This window comes from Bison bison, unplaced genomic scaffold (assembly GCF_000754665.1).
Source record: "Bison bison bison isolate TAMUID 2011002044 unplaced genomic scaffold, Bison_UMD1.0 scf7180017864280, whole genome shotgun sequence".
Lineage (NCBI taxonomy): Eukaryota > Metazoa > Chordata > Mammalia > Artiodactyla > Bovidae > Bison > Bison bison.
Genome location: NW_011494852.1, coordinates 8,078,504 through 8,084,171, shown reverse-complemented (window position 1 = coordinate 8,084,171; position 5,668 = coordinate 8,078,504). Strand labels below are relative to the sequence as shown.

General features: G+C 45.9%; 1 pseudogene across 1 annotated transcript; it reads right to left on the bottom strand.

The window, feature by feature from the left end:
* Nucleotides 1-38: 38 nt before the first annotated feature.
* LOC104995372 lies at nucleotides 39-2,146 on the bottom strand (annotated as a pseudogene). Its single transcript, XR_826058.1, has one exon. The product of XR_826058.1 is annotated as a p53 apoptosis effector related to PMP-22 pseudogene (transcript).
* Nucleotides 2,147-5,668: the final 3,522 nt, after the last annotated feature.

Genomic DNA, 5,668 nt, shown 5'->3' with positions numbered 1-5,668 from the left:
AAAGCACGTGCCTTGTTTAATCCACAGAATTCGTTCTACTGCACACCCTTTTGTAGAGAAGGCTTTTTTTTTTTAATATCACCTGGTTTATTGAGAAAAGTTCATAATAAAACTTCAACTGCTATTTTTACAACTTACAAAATAATTTGATATATAAAATGAATTGGTTTTCATTATGTAAGTACAAATAGTAAAAAAAATAATAATATTCCATGTGATATATCATATTTGCAAGTCAGAGAAATCCCACATTCCTGAATTCTCCTGTTAAATGTTTTACATCAGATATTCTTAATCTATTTACCAAAGGAAACCAGGTTTTTAACCATATTTAAGTTTTTGCTTACAGTTGCAATCTATCAGAAGTTGTGTCTACATGATTAGAGCCCGATCAAGCCAAAGATGAAAAATTCAAGCCATGTCTTCTCTTTAGGCTGTTTAATGTTACTTTTGTGATGAGAATGGCCCTCCTAATGCTTTACTGAACAACCTACTACTTAAAGGTCATAATGAATTACACCAGTCCATTTTTTCATCCAGTCTACTCTGGTCTAGAGCATATAGACACCAAAGAGCACAGAATTACTAGTAGCTTTCTACCACACCCCCACCCTATGAACCACTTTAAAAGAGAAAATTTCATCTTAAGATTTCACTGCTTAAGGAGGCCATACTACTGCAACAGGTTTTGGCCATGAAAGAATACTTTCCTAGATGTCATATTAAGTTAATGGAAAGCTTAGCCCCAAATCAATTATTCATGATATTCATTAGAAATTCTCACAAATGACATGCATTTAGGAACCAATTTTGCTTCTTTGAATAGCCAAAGGCTTGAAAAAATATTTTTGTGTGTTTCTTTTAGAATATTTAGTCACTGACAATTTTTACCAGTATCTTCTTCTTCTCCTCAGTCCTTAATAGACCCAACCCATTCCATCTGGGAAAAACAGAAACCTAACCAGATTTACTCAAATCTTTGAAACCTTCTCATTTTTACCTTATAAATTATGTGGTTACTTCCATACTCATATTCTTTTACAAATGCAATATCAATGGTATTGCTAGATATAAGGAAACATTGGCATATTAGTATTGAGTTGGCCAAAAAGTGAATTCAGGTTTTTCCATCAATCTTATGGACAAGCCTGAATGAAACTTTTAGCCAACTTAATAATCAGGTAATTAATTAAAAGAAGTAAGTCTTACTTAACACTACAAAACACATATAAAAGATGAATATGAAACTATAACACCACTTAAGAAACACTTTCCCCCGATTATTTTAGCATTTTGACCATAGTTTAATGATATGAACATTGTCCCCAAAACAGGTTCAAAGTATTCCAGGGGGAAACAGTTTCTTTCTCTGGAATCTATCTCAGCAGCAGTGATGTTCTTCTGCTCATTCCCCACCTTAGGCAGATGTGTAGAAGTACCTGGGCTTGGCATTGCCCAGCAGGTCATCTTCATAGTTGGGAAGGCAACAGAAGAAGAAGGCACAGCCAATCAGGATAATAGTGGCTGCCCACCCGAAGCCATAGGCCCAGTTATAGATGTAAGTGACAGCAGGGTTGAGGTGAAGGTTAAAGGTCTGAGTGTACTTCACAGGGTAAATTACCAGGGAGATGATCTGGAACACAGCAGCCAGGGCCAGAAGGCCTCTGATTACTCTCAGGAAGACAAGCATTTGGGGTCCACAGAGGGCAAAGAAGGAGAGGATGAAGCAGATCACCAGGATGATGAAACCGCAGAGCAGCATAGCGGCGGCTGCCCTTCCCCAAGCATATGTCATGAGGCTGTCGCAGACTTCTAGTAAATAATGCCACCACAGCGAGGACGTCTGGCTGTCATCGCTCGACTGCAGCCAGCCGCGGCCGGCCAGCGCGATGATGTCAAAGACGATGGCGCTAAGCAGTAGCAGCGGCAGGATCCACCTGCAGCGCTCGCAGGCCAGGCCGCAGTGCATCTCGACGGCGGCGGCAGGGAGGAGAGCAGTGCGCGAGGCTCGGACACCGGCGGAGAGTGGCCCTCGAGCGCGGGCAGCGCGACAAAAGGGAAGAGGCCTCGAGGAGGCGGCTCTTGGAGGACGCGGCTCGGGGTTGGCATCGGGGTCGTGGCGCCCGCCCCACCTAGATTCCGGTGACTCCGGAGAAGGCTTTTTGTATCAGTTTCTATTAAATTATCTTTAGAATAGATTCAAACCTACCTTGGCTGAATTAAAGGGAGGAGGACAGTCCTCTAGGATGGACAGAAGTAAGGTCTGGCTGCAGAGAAGGGAGACACCTGGCTTGGATGCGTTCAACCCTCACTCTTAGGGAAGTTTAAAAAAAAAAATGGGAGAAAGTGTTCCCTGGAGACAGACTTGGAGGTAAAGGCTGGGAGGGCCTGAGTGAAAACAGAAGTAAAGAAACCAAGGCCAAGAAAAAGACAGCAGCCCAGAAAGTTTCCATAGGTCTGCCAGAGATGCAGGGTGCTGTACAAAGATGGAGATGTAAACAGATAAAGTGAGAGATATGGAGAAATAAACAGACACGGAGACTGGGAAATCACAAGTACTACCACTTACCTGCTGCTGTTAAGTCACTTCAGTCATGTCCGACTCTGTGCGACCCCATAGACGGCTGCCCACCAGGCTTCCCCGTCCCTGGGATTCTCCAGGGAAAAATACTGGAGTGGGTTGCCATTTCCTTCTCCAATGCATGAAAGTGAAAAGTGAAAGTGAAGTCGCTCAGTCGTGTCCGACTCTTAGCGACCCCATGGACTACAGCCCACCAGGCTCCTCCGCCATGGGATTTTCCAGGCAAGAATACTGGAGTGGGGTGCCATTGCTTTCTCCGACCTAGTGCATCCTATTCACACACTGGTCCAAATGCCTCATTTAAATCTTCCTATGGGGCAAAGCCAGGTGGCGCTAGTGGTAAAGACCCTGCCTGCTAATGCAGGAGACAAGAGAGAGGTGGGTTCCATCCCTGAGTGGGGAAGATCCCCTGGAGGCAGGCATGGCAATCCACTCCAGTATTGTTGCCTGGAGAATCCCAAGGACAGAGGAGCCTGGCAGGCTATAGTCCATAGGGTTGCAAAGACTTGGACCCCACTGAAGCGACTTAGCACACATACACATGGTGCAAAGCAATTTTGTTATACATTGTTTTAAATAAGGTAGGTCTTTTATTTATTATTTTTGGCTGCACTGGGTCTTCGTTGCTGCACACAGGCTTTCTCTAGTTGCAGTGAACAGAGAGAGGGGCTAGTCTAGTTGCTGTGCACAGATTCCTCATTGCAGTTGCTTCTCTTGTTGTGGAGCATGGGCTCTAGGGTGTGCAGTCTTCGGCAGTTATGACACAGGGGCTTAGTTGCCCCTCAGTATGTGGGATCTTCTCAGACTAGGGATCAAACTCATGTTCTGCATTGGCAGGTGGATTCTTAACCACTGGACCACTGGGGAAGTGCTATTATATATTTTTACAGCAAAACTGAGGTTGCTCAGAGAGGTGAAGTGACTTGCCCAAGATCACAGTCAGAAATGAGCAGAGCCGGATGCAGAAAGCAGATCTTCTGGCTCCCACCCTGCTCTTTGAAATCTTATGAGTCAGAGACATAGAGGAAAGTAGAGAGAGAACAAGGACTGAGACCTGGGGAGGTAAAGAGAATAGAAGATAGAGACAAAGAAAGAAACAAAACAATGACCACAGAAAGACAGAGAGGAAGGGCAATTAATGGGGAAGTGAGGCACTGGAAGGCTGAAACTCTCCCTCATTTCTCGTCCCTCTCACTGAATTATCTCTTTGTCTTACAGTTCCTCCCTTTGGGGTGGATAGCAGTCCCAGGCATGGGGCCTCCCAACCTGGGACTGGATTTGACAAGCTGACAATCCTGCTGACAGTAGCTTTTCTCAAAAACCAGGCATCTCAAGCTTCACTGAGCTAGAGGCAGACAGAATGAGGCTGGCCCCCCAGCCAGGGGCAGAGGTGACATGGGAGGCCCTTCCCTGAGTGGAGTTTCCCAAGGTCATTCAGAAATGGGGACATGCTTTGCTAAGTCTGGGGCCAGCTAGAGGGAGGCTTATAGGCAGTCCCCACATGGGGTGGTGGCTCCCTAATCCCCATGCTGTTCCCACCCCAAGCCAAGTCTGCCCCAAGGCCCAGGCAGGGATGCAGAGGTGGAGGGGGAAAAGGAGATTCACAGGTCCTAAGAAAGAAAGATGGACAGACGGCAAAGAGAGACACATGGTGAAGAAAAAGAGACAGGAAGAGACAGAGAGATATATAGAGCAAGATCCTGAAAATCAAAGACTGGGAGTGAGAGAGACAGAGGAGGAGAAAGAGAGGAATTGAGAAATGGGGAGAGACAGATGTTCAAAGAGTGGGGTGCCATTGCCTTCTCCAGATGGAAGACAAGGAGATGCTAAAGCCAAGATGGAAATTAAGAGAGGCACAGAGCTGAAGAAAGACAGCGATCTGAGAGGACAAAAAGAGATCTGGAGAGAAACCTCAAGAGATGAAATAGAGACAAGGCAGGAAGAGAGACATTTACAAGGATTCAGCCAAAGACAGAGACTGAGAGAAACAGAGTCTGAATTAGAGAGAGAAAAAAAGACACAGAAACAGGGATGAAACAAAGCCATGCCTTCATTCAACAAACATTTACTGGGTGCCCACCGTGTGTTGGGCACTATTTTAGGTGCTGGGGATACAGAAGTGAACAAAACAAAACGCCTGCTCTTGAAAAGAGCTTGAAAGGAACTTTCCTGGTGGTCCAGCGGTTAAGACTTCACCTTCCAATGCAGAGGGTGTGGGTTCAATTCTTGGTCAGGGAGCTAAGATCCCACATATCTCGTGGCCAAAAAAACAAAACATGAAACAGAAGCGGACTTCCCTGGTGGGCCAGCAGTTAAGAATCCACCTGCCAGCACCGGGGACATGGGTTTGATCCCTGGTCCTCGAAGATCCCACGTGCTTCGGAGCAACTAAGCCCATGCATCACAATTACTGAGCCTGTGCTCTCGATTCTTCACACAGCAACTAAAGAAGCGACCGCAAGTAGACAGTAGCCTCTATTCGCCGTAACTAGAGAAAACCTGCGTGCAGTAATGAAGACCCAGTGCAGCACCCCCCGAAAAAAGTTAAATTAAAAAAAACACCCAGAAGCAATAGTGTAACAAATGCAGTAAAAACTTCTTAAAAATAACCTGAGAAAAAGGATCCATGTTGGAGGGTGGAGTCCAGGAGGGCACACTTGCTGCAACCCTGCTGTCTGAAGGGTCAGCACCTCTAAGCAGAGCCCTGCCCCTAAACCTCTGCCATTCACCAGACAGAGAAAGGCTGACAGGTAGGGAGATGTGCTACACAAACATGCAGGGAGATGAGGAAGCAGAGACAGAGGGAGATTAAGGTAAAGACAAACTGAAAGAGGCTCAGGGAGAGAAAAAGATGGACACTGAAAAGAGCACGCCAGAGAGAAAATTTGTTTTCAGACACAAACAGAGGCAGACCCTGAAAGTAAAACAGAGAGAAATAGGAAGACAGAGAAAGAGACGAATAGAGAGAGAACGAGATGAATAGAGAAGCAGAGGGATTGAGAGTGAGAGACACTTCTGAAGGCAAGCCCGGTTCTGGACTCTGCACAGTTCCCCCATCATCACCCTGGGTCTGGGCCCTGTGCCAGG